Source organism: Cygnus olor, chromosome 1 (assembly GCF_009769625.2).
Source record: "Cygnus olor isolate bCygOlo1 chromosome 1, bCygOlo1.pri.v2, whole genome shotgun sequence".
NCBI classification, from domain to species: Eukaryota; Metazoa; Chordata; class Aves; order Anseriformes; family Anatidae; genus Cygnus; species Cygnus olor.
Genome location: NC_049169.1, coordinates 7703380 through 7720136, shown reverse-complemented (window position 1 = coordinate 7720136; position 16757 = coordinate 7703380). Strand labels below are relative to the sequence as shown.

General features: G+C 47.9%; 1 protein-coding gene across 6 annotated transcripts in view; it reads left to right on the top strand.

The window, feature by feature from the left end:
- The window catches only part of FAM107B (family with sequence similarity 107 member B), a 58543-nt gene that overhangs the window by 21224 nt on the left and 20562 nt on the right, over positions 1 to 16757 (top strand). Inside the window, exon 1 of one of the 6 annotated variants that reach the window (XM_040547803.1) lies at positions 11554 to 11639. The exons of the other annotated variants lie outside the window; for them this stretch is intronic. The gene's annotated coding sequence lies outside the window, so the exon portion shown is untranslated. Of the gene's footprint in view, positions 1 to 11553; positions 11640 to 16757 lie in introns of those variants that run through there. 6 annotated transcript variants of the gene reach the window in all.

The window sequence follows — 16757 nt, the reverse complement described above, 5'->3', positions numbered from 1 at the left end:
TTTTAGAAAACATTTGCACAGCGATGGCACCTATTAAGCATAGTATGCTTCTAAGATATCCACTGGAAAGAATATCCATGAATAAAAAATGAAGCACTTGAATCGATATTATTTCTTTTCATTCCCTGCCTTCTCAGTCTTGCCTGTTGCTTTCATGTTTCGTTCTTTTTATTAGCTTTTCATGCTGGTGGAGTTTTCCCTTCAGAAGAGGCGACGTGGCCCTGTTTTTCTCCCTTGCTTTTTTCCATCCACAGTGCACTCAGCAAAGTGAGAGGGAAGTTGGGAGTTATAATTTCAGAACTGGGCATGCAAAGAGTTTCTTTAAAACATCCCTTTTTTCCTCTTCTTGTTTTGCTTGGTTTTCTCGGGGTCTTATTTTTTGCCACATTAGCTCTTTCCCATTACCTGCTTTTATTATTTTGTTTTATGGTCTGTTCTACACACCGTGCAAACACAGTGTAAATCAGAGGCTATTACAGCACACTTCTAATCACGTGAGGTCTCCTGGCCCTTGCTCATAAAAATCTTAAATAGCACAGAGTGCTTTAGATGTAAGTACAGTTTTAATAATGAGACTTAACCCTGTGCTAATGTCCTGGAGATCTCTGTCCTTGTAACAGCAGTCCTCATCAGGGCTGTTAACATGGGGTTATAACTTTCTGATGTTCACTAAGGCCAAGTTTTCTTTCCAGTGTTCTTCTACTGATTTAGGAAAATCACAGTTGTATCTTCACCACATCTGGGTTTGTCTCTTGTGTGCCTGGAGTAGTGCTGACTTACTGACTGTCTTAATTTCCGAATTTTATGTTCAATTCGTTGGCTCGTGTTCATTGAAGCTATCAGCCTTCTCCAGTCGAGGGTTCGTCTGGTAACGACGTAGAAATGAGGATGGGGATGTGATTCACTGGTTTGGAGAAGTGGGTATTAATTACAGGCAAAGAATAACTGAGCATACAATGGACAGGTGGTGAGAGTAACCTTCCTGCACTTCCTTCGACACACTCTGGTTTTGTTCCCTCATTCTTTTCAGGATCACAAAACTAGATTTTAACTTAGCATAGATGGTTTTTCTTCCCCTTCTACTTCTTTGTCAGCATGGAGGTGGACACAGCCCTGATAGTGATGAGCCCACGGGCTGTCCAAAGGCAGGTGAGACAGTAGTTTGTTGCCAGTGCGCTGGACCCTACTTAATTGATTTTTTTCTTATTTTTTTGAGGGTATGCAGCAGTACAGTGTGCCTTTCGTGATGCTGACAGAGCCTGTGAAGTTTTAAACGCACTTTCTTTCCAGAAGCGTGGCAGCGTTCTCCTGCAGCCTGGTGCTGCTCACGGTTACATCACCGTTTCCATTATATAAAGCCCTTGTTTCCAGTACCGGTGCTGTGGGCAGTGCTGTTAGACAGAGCTCTGTGCGAAAAGGTTTTGCTGAGAGTAAGAAAGGAAAATCTTTCTGCCTTTTCTAGTGTTGCTTTCACCAAAAACATTACAAGGGAAGAAAACTTCCACGTACATTGTTACGATGGGCTTAGATGTAGTTTCGGGTGCTTGGAATGAGAAGCACCTGCTTGTTGTGCTGTGGGAATGTAGGGAAGGTTCAGGGTACAGTGGGATGGCTCTTTGCAGGAACTGAGGACCGGTAAGTTCCTAGAATCAGAGAATCCCAGCATGGTTTGGGTTGGAAGGGACCTTAAAACGCACCCAGTGCCACCCCCTGCCATGGGCAGGGACACCTCCCAGCAGCCCAGGCTGCCCCGAGTGGGGTCTCCCCGGAGCCTTCTCTTCTCCAGGCTGAACACCCCCAGCTCCCTCAGCCTGGCTCCACAGCAGAGGGGCTCCAGCCTCTGATCATCCTCGTGGCCTCCTCTGGACTCGCTCTGATACATCCCTGTCCTTGTGCTGGGCCCAGAGCTGAACGCAGGCTCCAGGTGGGGTCTGACGAGAGCAGAGCAGAGGGGGACAATCCCCTCCCTGCCCTGCTGCCCACGCTGTGTTGGTGCAGCCCAGCACACGGTTGGCTTTCTGGGCTGCAGGCGCACATTGCCGGCTCGAGTTGAGCTTCTCCTTAACCCACTTCTCCTAAGAGCTGCTCTCTATCCATTCATCACCCAGCCTGGATTTGGGTTTGGGATTGCCCCAACCCAGGTGCAGGACCTTGCACTTGGCCTTGTTGAACCTCACGGGGCTCGCACAGGCCCACCTCTCAGGCCTGCCCAGGTCCCTCTGGATGCCATCCCTTCCCTCCTGCGTGTCGACCGCACCACACAGCTCGGTGTAAGCAGACTTGCTTGGGGGGGCACCTGATCCCACTGTCCATGTCACCAACAGAGATGTTAAACAGTGCCAGTCCCAGTACTGAGCCCTGAGGAACACCACTCGTCGCTGATCTCCACCTGGGCACTGAGCTGCTGACCACAACCCTTTGAGTGTGACCGTGCAGCCAGTTCCTTACCCACCGAGTGGTCAAATCCACGTCTCTCCGATTTAGAGACAAGGATGTTGTGTGGGACAGTGCCAAAGAAGCGCTGTCTTTGCTTGACTTCTAAATTGTCTGTATTCATTCCCAATTTCCTGGTTTTAGTGCAAATTAAATGAACAGTTGAGTTAGGGCTAATAAAGCAAATAGTAGGTCACATGTCAGAGTGAGAGAGGATCTTTTAGGATTAATGCTAAACAGGCTTAAGGCTTATTTAGCCTACAACTTTAGTCTGCCGTTCAGACTTGTATTTCCCACATATTTTGTTAATGGCTTGCACATTTGGGAAATTGCTTCTAAACAAGACTTACTGTAAAAAGAAATCAAATAGCGGTGATTTATTAAAAGCTGTTCCAATTATTAACACAGGCTATACACATATACAGATACAAATGAACATATAAATATGTTTATTTCTGTGTTTTAAAACAGCAGGCTGCAGGCTTTAACCGCACGTAGAATGCGCTCCCATTGTTTTTGCTTGGCCACAAACATCTTGGACTTAAAAGGAGAATAAATAGATGTACGCAAGAGGGACGCTTGGGATTGTAAAGTTTAGTCTTCCCTCCCTGAGTTAGGGTCATCCCTTTCCAATGATGGAAAATCCGATCTCTCTTCTGTGAGAAAGAGGTAAATAGGCAGGACTGAAAATTTAATAGGCAGGATTTAAATTGCTGCACATCCTGAGGTGTACCAGATGGTCAAATGCAGAAGGGCTAACCTTTGTGGAGCTCAGCTGAGACTCTCAGGATCTGCCTTTAGTTTCCTAAGTTCTGACAGCGTTTGCATTTCTTTCTTTGTGGTCCACATCTTCGTGTGCTCTGCGGGGTGCCACGAATCAAAGCCGGGAAACGTTCGGGGGACGAACGCAGGCTTCTGCTCTGCACTTCAGCCCTGGTCTAGCTTTATGGGCAGTCAGGTGGAGAGAAACATCTCGAGGAGGTGATTCTGTATTTAAATGAGCCAGTGCACGTGAGCTGCTTGGGAGCCGTGCTGCCTTCCAGCTTTCTTCACTTTATTTTTGTCTGATGGGGTGGCTGCTCTACGCTGGGTGCCCGGGTGTGCAGAGAGGGACCCGGGGTTGCACTCGGTGCAGCACCGCGTGTCCTTGCTCCTGCATTGCATTTCTAATCCCGACACCGTGTTTAAGGCTAAACCAGCTATATTTGGGTCTGTGAACCGTGGGACATGTTTGTCGCTCACTGCGTGTGGGGCACAAAGTGCTCAGCAGCACCGCAGCCTCTTCGAAGAGATTCGCTGCTGCACGGTGTTGCCGCTGCTGTTGGCAGCAGTAGTTGGCCCAAGGCACGACCTCGTGCTCTGTATTACACTGCAGCCTGCTGCACAGGCAGGGTCCAAATAGCAAATAGGGGCTCCTGCAAAAAAATCTTGATCTCGACCTTTCAAATGCGTTTTTTCTTTCTTTTAAAAGTGGCTCACGGGGCACGAGCTTCCTTCCAAGCAGCCAGGGAGGCAGTGAGCCAGGCTGGCCCCAGCGCTCGCTCCACGTGGGCTCCTCTACACTCCTCCTGTTGGCTCTGCTCCTGCACTTTGTTCCTGCAAGTCACAGAACCATTAAGGTTGGAAAAGCCCCCCAAAATCACCTGGTCCAACCATCCCCCTACCACCAGTGTCACCCACTAAACCATGTCCCTAAGCACCACGTCCAGCCTTTCCTTGAACACCCCAGTGGAAGATTGATGCACTCACATGAAGGGCATCTTTCGCAGCATTTTGTGAGCTGGAGGCTGATTTGGCACGTTCCTGTAGTGCTACCAGCTATAACAACAAACTAAATCCTTTTTTGAACCTGCGTTCTCGATGCGCGTGCACGTGTGGGTTTGTCAAGGGGAGCCGTCCCGCTGCTACCCGCACAAGTACGTGCTCCTGAGCGTGGAGTGTGAAGCAATTCAAAAAAGCTCTTAAAATTGGGGGGGGGGGGGGGGGGGGGAGGGGGAGAAGCTGGTGAGAAGTCTTACGCTGATTTAAGCGTGCATATGATTTGAATTTATTTAAATAACTGTGAGAACACGTACTAGCAGAGCCACTTTTCTCAAGACCTAATTGCTTTTAAGTCTCAAAAAACTCATCGTGTGCGTGCACGTCTGCGGCTCCAAACATCTCTAAGAGAAACGTGGATTAATGAAGCGTCTTGAGAGTGCTTGCCTATACACGCATTTAACCTAAACCCGTGATGAACTGAATGTCTGAATGCTTCATTACAGAGACAGAGGCGAGCCTAAAGTTTTTAATTTAAATGAAGGAAGCCGGGGCTGACTTTCATACGTGTCCAAATCGTGCTCTCATGTCTCCTCGCGAGGAGTCTGTCACGCATTGACAGGCTGATCTCATTCTTCTCCGGCGGGCGCAGATGGGGATTCTTGAACTGGGACCAAATTCCTCGAAAGTCGCTGCGCTGACATCTTGTGAAGGTGTGAGAGGAGTGGGAATTTGGATGGCAGAGGGTGCAGCAGCAGAGGATGCGACGAGGCAGAAGCAGCGACACTTCCCTTTGCTTTATTCAACACCACGGTGATGACTGTGAATATAAAGCATCTCACAGGGGTGGAATAAATGCTTCTCTCCCTTGCCATCTAGGTTCAATATCACACAGATCCTCGGCTTGATTTCCCGTGCCCTCATGTAATTAGCTCAGAGTTACAACTCTCAACGCCACTTTCTTTATGAACATCCCAAAATGCGAGTCTTTTTCCCTCCGGTTTGTATTTGCGTGGGAATCTTGGCTACCTTGCAGCTGTTTTGACAAGACCTATGAAAACCACGGGTCTGAGAGACACACGTAGGTATTTCCTCTACCTCCCCTGCACGTGCTGGCACCTCTCCCAGGGCTGCAGTGTTGCTGCTTCCTTTATTCCTGGGAATAAAGTGCTCAAAGCCACCCGCGGGTGCCATCAGCCGTGCACTGAAGTGTTAAAAAGTTTGAGCAAGAGGTGACTTTGCTCTGCCTGTTGGTATCAAACGGAACAAGCAGAGGTGTGCGTTTGGATTATTGTAAAAGAAAGGGGGAAAAGCAGGGGAAAACACAAACCACCGGGATGTTAGATTTAGTCGTAACAAATCAAAAAATTTTCCAGATGGCGATGTGCTCCTGCCCTTTCTGACAGACTCTTCTCACTTCCCCGTCAGGCTGGTAATCCCGTTTGTCCACAGCTTTTCTGATTGAGCTCCTCTGGCTCTGTCGGAGAGGCTCGAGGTCTTGTGAGCAGGCTTGCGAGTTGGTTATCCCTAATTTAAAACATGCGGCGTTCAAGAGCACAGCGTGTGCTGCCGAGGGAAGAGCTGCTCAACGCTGAATTCTCGCACTTCTCTCTGAACATGAAGGATTCACACCGGAGGGGGTCCGGTGGCTTTCCTTCAAAATGTGTGGCTGCAGCCACAATGCCAGCAAGATTTTGGGTTGAAGTTGCAGAATTGTGTCAGACTGCAGTTGTCTCTTGTATTTATTAGACACCTGCTTGCATGATGGGCTTTTCAGAGGAAAGTTAGGTGCTTTTTTTTCTAGGTAGGATTAGTTTAATATGTGCAAAAACTGTGTGTGTGCGTGTCAAGTCCTACTAAGCTGAGTCACTGCTTTGGCAACAGTTTTTACTTTTAGCCAATGTTCTTTTTTTTTCTTTTTTAAAGTCGCAGTTTATCAGCTATCTTGTTTCACTCTTCTAGCAACAACCAAATATCGCTGCCTTATTTTGCGAGTCTCGTGGATCTGATGAAGCTGCACAGCAGAAGATTGAAGCAGGGAAGGGAATTGCTGCTGGTGGGCGACTGGCTGTAGGTGGGTGTTCGGTATCCAGCAAGAAAACTGGCAGACGTGTAGGCTGCAGACGTATTTATATAACGCAGACTGTTTGAGTCCTTGTCTGTGATGCCCCGCTCTGACTGGCGTTGGCTAGTTGGGCACGCACACCCGCTTGCTCCCGTGAACGCACGGGTTTTTGTGTCTTCTTGGCGTTTCTTTACAGCGGAGGAGTGGGAATAGACTGGCCGGGAAACATCCCATTGCCTTGCCCATTGTAACCAGCACTGAAAACAGCTCGAGGACATCACCTTGTGTACTGAGCCTCATCCTGACAAGTTCTCAGCAGCTTCCAGAGGCTCTGGCATCACCACGGCGCCGTGGGCTCCGCTTCTGCATGCCATAGAAGCCACGTGCAGTTTTTGCCAGGCGCTAATTCAGCCTGAAGGCACTCCGGTCCTGTCTGAAACGCCCTGCGTTTGGCACTGCTGCGTCAGCAAAGCCGTTTGGCTACAAGGCACACCAAAGGAAAGGAGAGGAAGAAATAGTCGGCCTTTCAAGCCAAATGCTCGAGCAGCTGCTTCGGAGCAGCAAGCGTGGCGCTTCCCACAGGACTCGTTCCCTGCGTGCAGTAGATAACACAGTCCCTCGCTGTTCAGTCTCCTTCCTAGTAAAGAGCAGACCTCACTGGTAATTTCTGAGGCTTTTTACTGCTGTTTTCAGGCAGTGTTTGTGTTTGTAGCGTGGTTTTCTTTTAAACCGTACGATACAGTTCCTGTTATGGGTCTTAATTTAATTCTCGTCCGACAAAGCCCCTCCTGTCTGTTTTACACGAAGCGCATGCTGACATCTACTCCGTTCCTTTCAAGTTTTTGGCAACATAGCGATGTGGGACGAGTTGTTCAGACCACGCTGACTTGTACCTGCTGAAAGGTCTGCCTCCCAGTTTGTCTGTGTTGGTGGGTTTTGATTTACTCAGGAAGATACCTACAAATGTTTTTGGGGAAATGATGTTACCACCAGAACTCAGAGTCTGCACTGTGTCCTGTATTTCACTTCAAACTATCAGGGTTGTGTTTAGTTTGGTAACACGGAAATAAAGGCGATCTCCATCCATACTCGTGGACTGAGAAGGATAGGAAAACGTTTCATGTGCAAAAGGAAACTTCAGGAATTCTGGGTTTTGGTAACTGCGAGGTTAGTGGTGCACGACTGAACGCTTAAAATTGCTTTCTGTTTTGGAGGAACTGGGCCTCAAGGGAACCACCCAGATACAGGAGGGTCTTTGGGTCCTGCCTGCCCTGTTACTTTGTTCAGCAGCAAGTCAGGACCTAAGAAGAGATCCCCTGGTATTGTTTTGGCCTCTTGTTATCAGGGTTTTACTTAGCTGATGAGCTGTGAGGCTGTCCAGAGGCTGCCCTGGAAATCCCCCGTCTCTTGCAGCAATGAGAGTTTCTCCCATCAGTAACCTGTTCGGTGCTTGTCCGAGCTTTGCACATCTCCATGACCCCATTTCCCCGCCGTTAACATGGATGCAGGGGGTTTTATGGAACAGATGTAACATCTGATCGAGGCTGACAGCTGGGCTGAATGGCCGGGCTGTTGGTTTTCCCGGTGCATCTTTGCTCTAGTTGTGGTCTCTGCTTCGGAGTCAGCATCGGACGGGTCAGGATCTCGAGGGGGAGCCCTCCAGGTTGGTACGCCACCGAGGAGTAGCTGGGAAGAGCTCAGTGTCACTCCACCTTCTGGGTCTTTTTGTTTGGCTTTTGCTTTTCCCAGCTGTTTTATTTTCTAAGCGAGCGGCAGGCACACCGAGCGAGCAAACCCAGCGCGCGGGGATGCGCTCCCGGGGGAGACGCAAGGCGACACTTCTGTAGCCAAGACGGCTTCTGTAGCCAAGACGACTTCTGTAACGAAGATGATTTCTGTAGCCAGGACGGAGAAACGTCACCGTTTGCCACTTGCACGGGCTGGGGCAGCAGCTGCCATTCCTGGGGGCAGCGGAGCAGATGTCCTCGCTGCAGCTGCCGGGGTTCGAGCGGTGAGACCTCCGGGCCGGCGCGGCTGGGGCAGGCACCTCCTGCCTCGCTGGGACAGCCTCTGCTGCCTCTCGGAGACCGGGGCGGGCGTGCTGGAGGAGAGCAGGAAGGTGCCAGGAGCGGGCAGCTGGGAGAGTTTGCTCGTGGGGAATTCGAGCTCTGGGCTGGAAAGGGGCCAGCGTGACTCCCGCGCCCCAGTGATGAGTACAGCATCCCTGGGGGCACCGAGGGGTTCTCATACTTCTCCCCGGGGATGCCTCGCATGCCAGCTGTACAAAAGGAACGGAGCCACTAGAAATACTCCTCGCTTCGTACTTCAGAAGATTTTTAACCTGGGGAACCAAATTGCTCCGTTTTAGTTTTGATTTTGTGTGTTACTGCTTCTAAGAAAGCGCTTCGCAGGGCTCCGTCTCATTAGCGCCTCCATTCAGAGCGATGATCCAAGCAGGAGGACTAATAATAGAACTTAACACTGCTGCTTTTGATTTGAGAACTGCGTAAAGAGCGATGTCAAATTAAAATACTTGGTGTTTTGTGTGTTGCCTTTTGTAGTCGGAGCCCTTTTTGTGACAAGCGACATTAATTTTCTTACAATTCTGGAAGAAAGAAATCGGATATCTATTTCTAATTGCTAGTGCTTAGGAATATGATACATGCGTAAGGCAGGAGAGATTGATTAGACTCATTATGACATGAAAGGAAAATGTCAGCCTGCAAAAATAAGCAATAGAGTTGTTGCATTTTTTATTACACTTTCGCCTTGGGTTCTGTATAACTGGAAAAGGAACACGCACGAAACAAAAAACGCCACCAAAAAACCCTTGCCCTGAAAAATAGAGCAGCAGAGGAAGGGAAAAAATCTTAATTATTGGGGAAAAATTGAGTCCCGGGAGATTGAAGGGTATGACTTGCTTGAATAATTGCTTGCAAATAAATATATGGAGGGGGGAAAAAAAAAAGGAGAAATACGTATTCTGGCTTGGAATCGCCGAGAGGCTGGGTACATGCACGAGATTGTGCTCGGGTCTGGCGGAAGCAACAGAAACATTTCCAAACGGGCCCAAGTGGTGCCGTGCCAGGGAGATGTGGGCAAGTCAGGAGGGCTGGTGAGTTCTCCTCCTGTGCCATCACACGGGGACTTTGAGAGGAGCTTTTAAGGGCCAGGGGATGGAAGATGATAGGCTCGAACAGAGCGGGACCGTGGGGACAAAGTGGCCTCTGCTCTGTCCTTCGTGCATCCTCCCTTTGCCACCCGTCTCTGCAGAGGACGGCCTCCAAGGGAACGCTCATCGAGCGAGCGGGTTTGCTTGTGTCCTCTGTGCTCTTCTCCAGATGTGCCAAAAAAATTCTCCTGCAAGGAAAATCTGTTGAACAGATTTATATTTTTCTTACTTCTGGTACGTTTGACTCTTGCTTTAAAAAATAACGACTCCTCCCTGTTTATATCTGCTATCCCCAAGTTAGCAGAGGCGCAGCTCTGCAGGCTCCGCTGCTTAGGGGCTAGCCAGCTACTTGGATGCTTTGTATATTTATTAGTGTTAAAGGCCAAGCACCTGGAGCTTAAAACAAGCTTAAAAACCAGCTTTTTGGACCAAGATCAGGAATGAAACATTTTGGCTGAGGAACTCGTGAGGACGGAGATGTCAGGAGCAGTTAGGTGCTGCCACAGCTCGCCGTGGGGCAGGGAAGGGCCGGACGACCTCCTGAAGTTCCCTCCAGCTTAATTTTCTACGATTCTGCAAAAAAATGGGATTACAATGCTTGTTAGCTGGGCAAATTGCTGTAGAGAAGCTGCTTTCAGCAGCTCGCACGTGCTTTACGGCTGTTTTCCTGACTTTAGTCAACGCACTCGGGTGGGAGAAGCGGGCCGGGTGCGCACGTGCAGGTCTCCAGCATCGCGCTGCTGCACGTGAAGGTCATCCGAGGCCGCTGCCCTTCCTGGCAGCACTTCTGCAGATGTAAGTCCCCAGGGAACTGCGATATTAATAATTGTGCTCGGTCCATCGGCGAGGCAGATAAGCCGAGGAAGATTAATTGAGTTTGGGAGACTGGCTCCAGCTCGTGCCAGCTGAGGGTCTAACCTTACGTTATTTATAGTAGGTCTTCATCTAATTGTGTAATGTCGGTGTGAAAACGTGGAATTTCTGCAACGTGTGGCTCTCCTCCAAGCAGACCTGTGATTTCTGAGCTCCTCAGTCCTTGGTACCAAGCTAAGCTTCAGGTAAAGTGGCCTCCATTTAAGGGAGCAGATGCTTTGCTGTATTAAAAAACAAACACAAAACCATCCTGCCCAAACAAAAGCAAGAAAAAAAGGCCTCCTAAATAAACCCCACATTTAGACTTGAAGAATATCAACTCTGGAAACAGAGCCGTGTAAAACGCTGCCTTCAAATTTTCCACCTATTTAATCCTGGGAACTATCTGTTCCAATATATTTTTAAACAAGTGCTCTGGGAATGGCAGTGAAAACGTCTCAAGTATTTCCATGCAGCCCCGTTTTGGTCGCATTTATTCTGAAACTCATCTTAGTTGAAAAACATCTCGGGGCCAGATTTACCCCCGGAGTAATTTGCCTTGATTTTAATAGCGTTGCAGGAAGGGTGATTTTGGCTCGTGGTTTAATTTATGGCACAGGAAATATGTATAGCTACAGCCCGTCTTTGCCCAGGGTATGGTACACGAGGGGAAAACAAGCCTGATTCTATCAGTACTTTGTTAATTTAATTATAACAACAGATGCAGCATTTAATCCGTTTGTCTTTGTTGTCGAGTTACCAAATCCTACTCAAAGAATATTTTTATTTTCCCCAGCTCCAGCACTGAGTAATAAGCCTCGCAGCTTCTTGAAATGTTAAGCAGCTTTGCAACTTCCTCTCTCTCTCTCTCCCTGCATCAATAATCTAGTATTTTAGCTGATAGCACTTTGTTTTGAAACCAGGAGATGTAAATCTGTCTTCCTTTCCGCTCGTACCAACACCTATTTCCTCCTTTGTTCGCAGAAAGAAAAATGCCACAGAAGAAACTTTCTTCCTCTTTTCCTCTTTTCTCTCTCTCTTTTTTTTTTTTTTTTTCTCCTTTGAAGCTAGAAAACGCTGGAGTTAATTTAAAAACACAGCTCTCTGCGCCACAGTTTTGGCACATTTGTGCTCAGTGGCATTTGGTACGTGTTCAGGAAAGCACTTCTGTCCGAGGCGTTTCTCGAGTTGAAAACCAGCGCAGTAAACGAGTAAGTGCTCCTCGTGTTTAGCGGCCTGGAAATAACAGAAATATTTCCATCGGTATTTCCAGCCGTGCAGTTTCTGCCTCCTGCAAACAGACATCTCTGCCTGCTGGTTAATCGGGATGGGACGATGGGACACGTCCAGCTGCTGGTGGCAGGTGCCCACGGTTTCTTTTGGGGGAGCTGCCTTCAGGGGCTGGCAGAGGTACGAGGGTTCGGGGGGCTCCTTCTGCTCGCCGTGGGCACCCCTCAGCACCGGGCTGCTTTTGGCAATCAGTACAAACGCTCTCGAACCCACGCTTCTCCGATCCTGAGATAAGTGGGGTGAGTCACTTCCTGGAGGTGCTGTGGTTTTTCTTCTACAGAAGAAGCGTAGATTGGCGCAGAGCAGCCCGAAGCACCAGCTTAGCCCGTGTATTCTGCCTTTTAGTCGGTGGGGGATGAAGTGGGTCACGGCCGATGACTTTTCTGGGGTGTTTTTACCCCCATCTTCTGTGCCCTGCTCCTAGTATCTGACTGGCTCCCTCTGTGCGAGGAGCTGAGCATTTCATAGGATCACAGAATATCCCGAGCTGGAAGGGACCACAAGGATCATCGTGTCCAACTCCTGGCTCCACACAGTACCACCCAAAAATCAGGCCATGTGTCTGAGAGCGGTGTCCAAACACTTCTTGATCTCCAGCAGGCTCGGGGCTGTGCCCACTGCCCTGGGCAGCCTGTCCCAGTGCCCGACCACCCCTGGGTGCAGAACCTTTCCCTAACCCCAAGCCTGACCCTCCCCTGTCCCGGCTTCTGGCCAGGTGTGGGTCTGGGAAGAAGCAGCGGGTACATCCTGTTACTGGTGGTACTGGGGAGCCACCGGGCTCAGCACCATTGATGGTGTGGCACAACTCTTTGGGATTGTGCGTAAAGGACTGAAAAAAAATTGTTTTCACCGTTCTTACTGCCTGGTAATTTCACGTAGTGATTAATGAGGTGCTCGGGCTCCTTGCTGCATTTCAGACGAAGAGAAACTAGATGTGTTACACTTGGTGACCCTTCCTTCCCCTCGGTTGAACAGTTTGTTTTCAAGGCATGAAAGCCCTTTCCTCTCTCCTCTTTTCCCAATCACGGGGACTTTCCACGGTTGCATAAAGGTTTAATTACCTTCCTGCACGGGGACGAAGGGGATTTTGTCACCCGTGTGTAGCAGGTGGGAAGGGTTCTTCCTCGCTTCGGCTTCCTCCTTAATGCAGCAGATCGCAGGAGCACATCGCTCTGGGGCTTCAGATGACTCCTTCAGCCTGACAACTCGACTGCTAGCTGCAGTCATGTTGTTATCTGGGTAATTAATCCACGAGGTATTGCGGACAATGCGCTCAATAATACAGGAAATGATTAAACTGAATAATTTCCACGGTTTTCTGTTAGAGAGTGTGAGAAGCTGGAAATAGCTGGCACGCTGGAAATATGATAGGAAGCAGTGACAAGCTGGATTTGTTCGGTATTATTGTAATTTATGAAACTTGGGGTGGAATTTCTCACTATTTGGATATTTTTTGAAGGCACTTTTCCCACTACTGATACATACCAGGTTTGGGAGTCTGTCCAGGCTCCCTGGACTTCCCTAAACCCCCTGGAGGAAGGTGAGCGTCTGGGAGCTGGTTGACAGCGCTGATATTTGACATTAGCACTCAGCATAGCTGCTTTGGTTTGCCCTCTGGATAACCATGCTAATGCTCTAAGGAGCTTGCTTTCCTATTTTAGCTACAGCAGTTGAAGGCCTGAAGGTAGGTGACATGAATGCTTCTATAAATATGGATAGTTTTAATCAAGCCTTTGTTTATATTTGGGTAATATCATAATGGTGTAAGCAAGGGAGAGAGTGGGATGTATAAAAGGTGTTGGGCAAGACAGTGACAAGTGATGGATGTCTTCAATTTTTAGCTTAGGTCTTGAGTGAGATTAATGGAAGGTGTCTACGGCTGCACCACACCGAGCCATCTGAAGTATTTCTTGCACTGATGGAAAGAAGGGGAGAGTGAGACGTGAGAATTTGAAGGAAATTCCTGTTGCCTTGGTCTTGCACGTGTCTGCCTTATTCATTTAGCATGCTGTCTTCTCCTGTCTGTCAAAACATTTGTTGGAGTAACGCAGCTGTCCCACGGCAGATTTTGGGGAAGGGATTTTTTTTTTTCCTTTAAAATGGATGACACCACCCTCTGGCCACGGAAATAACCCTCAGCTGTGATTAAAGGATTCTGAAACGTTGCATAAATCTCTTTTCCCTGATAAGAGCCTGTGCTCCAGCCTCTACAAACTTCTCATTTTTGACCGTGTGGGAAACAGCTAGCAAACGTGCTCATCTCCCTGGCAGTGGGGCTGGGACTTCTGGTGGTGGACACACACTCTAGTAAACCCACTGCTGCTGACTTTCAAAATTCATCCATTTACTGTCATTTCTATCACTGTGTGAATTTAACTATAAACACAGTTTTCCTTTTTTTTTTCAGAGGTAGTGTTCGTGTTGAGTAGAAGCCGTAGGAAAGCACCGAGCACAGTAGGATGTGAAGGAAAATTAATTTGCAGACATACACTTCCCATCTCAAAATGTTGACCGCTGGAGAGCCACGGAGATTTATTGTTTGTTCTGCGGGCCCTGAGGTGCAGGTGGGGTTAGGTGTGCTTGTGAAGGGGGAAATGGCTCTTGAAAGAAGGTGCTGAGCCTGGAACGGTGGAGTTATCACCAAGTGATGCCGTGTTAGTGGGCTGTGCTGGCAGGGGAAGGTTTGGGGATGAAGGTGTTGACTGACATCTTTTTTTCACTGGGAAATCTGAACTAAGCAGTTAGCTAAAGCGGGAGTGGGATGGTGCCTTGGCGTGAAAGACAAGCTGAGGGTCGTGTGTCTCTGGAGGAAAGCAGGAGGGAGTGAAAGCAGTCAAAGGTAAAACTTTGAAATGCTCCAAAATCCACTGGGGATAACGGTACAGCCCTTTGGGCAGTCCGTAGGTTTATGGAGCATTGAGACTCTGTCAGCGTGCTCGTGGATGGTGAAGTTGTTCCCTCTTAGCTTCTGATCACTTGTAAAATCCATTTGTGGCATGAGCTCTAACAAAACTTAAACAATAATAGAACTATTGTCATTCCAATCAGCCTTCTGTAACCCCTTCCTCATCCCTGAATAAATCACGAGAGATGAAGGAGCTGGAATATTAAATTTCTTCCCCGATGACGTCGTTAGTAGAGAGATTTCATTTTTCCACCTACACTTCCTAGTCTGATCTCCGCTGTTACAGGAATTCTACCCTTTTCCTACAAACCGTACTGCTTTGTCTGCTGTGTTGAAATAGCACAATTCCCCGTGATAGCTGGCCGTGTTTGTGCTGGCACAGCTGTTCCCAGTCTGGAATAACTTTGATAGTGCTACAAGTAGACCCGTGTGCCGATTTTCGTTCCCGTGTTGCGCTGGTAGATGTTGCACAATCCCAGCTGACGGCGCCTCTTTGTTCTGGGGGTTTTGCTTCCTTGCAGGGCCTGGGTGCAGCACGAGCTGATCGCCGAGATAAGGTTTCTCAGATTTGGGACTGGAGCAAGCTGTCGTCTGCGGTAAAAGATCTTTTAAGACACGTCAGGTTGAGCTACACCCAGTTCACACCATGTCCACTGTGCTCAAGCATTTCCCAGTTTGGTTTAGTGCATTCAGTGCCTGTCATGTTGCCCTTGGTAGCCCAGGTGAGACAAGAAGAAGAAGAATTAAAGACAAACGCGTGCAGGGGAAGGCTCCTGGGTGACTTCTGGTAGCCTGTTTGCTTTCATAGCTAATGCATTGCAAAACCGCTGGTGGATCCTTTGCTGTCTGGCAGTAAACATGCTGGTTTTTTGTGTTTCTACACCTCTTTTCAGATACCTTTGTTTGGATAATATTAAAGCAGGTGGGACAGCATCCCCTGTGCAGACAGGCTGCCGGATTAAATGGAGTGGGTAGGAGATCTGTGTGTACAACATTGTATATATAGGAGATAAGGAATGAAAAATAAAATAAATTAAGGCTGACTTCATAGCATTCACTTTCCAGGATGGTTATTAACATGCCCGTGATGAAATGGGACTTAACTGTAGCAAATGTTAACAGGAATCTTAGACGCTACTGTAGAAAGCAAACTTGTATTGATGTAGTGTCTGAAGATGCAAAATTTGCACCCTGCTGAGCCCTGAGATTGCTGAAGAGTGCATGCTGTTTTGAAGAGGACAGATTTTGATAAATGAGTCTCTGTCTTATTACTGACGTGCTTGAGAAGAAAGTGCTGTGTTCACCAGTGGGGTAGGAAAGCCTTCGGGCTCCCAGCTCTGATTCCTGCCTTTCACTGTGGCCCTTCATCCTGGAGATGTTCCTGAGAACATATTTACTAGTGCAGCGTAGAAAAAAACATGTCTTTTATGTGACTGTGGCTGTTTAAATGGTAAATCGATAGACACATAACAACAACAACAACAAAGAAAATTAAGAAGAAAAAGCCAGAGACTGCTAATAACTCAGGAAGGAAGAAATTCATAAAAATAGATGCAGAGTGAAAATGTCAGCATTGGTCCTTCAGGCACAAGAGCCATAAATCCCTGGCATTTCTTTTGTAACACCAAGAAAACCTTCACAGCCTGTGCGTTATTAACTCTAATCTCTTTCTTTAACTTTTTAGCTTATTTTAAACATCATCAGTTTCATTTTCTAAACTCCATTCAGCGTGTTACCTCCTTGGATTATGCCTTTTGATTCTAAAACATGCATTTGTTCCAGCATAAAAAAAAAAAAGAAAAAGAAAAAAGAGTGCTTAACATGAAACGGCTCCAAAACTTTTGACAAAATGCTGCCTATAATAGAACAAAGCATAGCATTCGCCTAATTTATGATGTTTCTTACTGCTCCGCTCACCCAAAAAAAGCCTGTTTTGTGCTCTCAGCATTTGGTATCCGACATGTCTTGTGCTGACAACCACAGCCTGTTCCAGATTAATTTAGGCCCAAGTGGCTCGCTCGGCATCATGAGTCCAATTTTTGGTGGAGCTGAAAATAGAGTGTCTCTCTTCTGTCGTGACTCGGTCCCTCGCTGTAATTACGGGGCAGCCTTTCTTCTGAGCGACGGAGCTGCTGTTGTGACCAAGCCCTTTGTAATGAACAGGTCCCACTTGATTTTCCGATGAATTCCCCTTGCTCAGCGGTTCTTTTGCACTTTTAAAACACATTTCCTCAGTGAAACTTGGTAAAAAATGATCGTCTAATCTAAAAAAAAATCTAAAA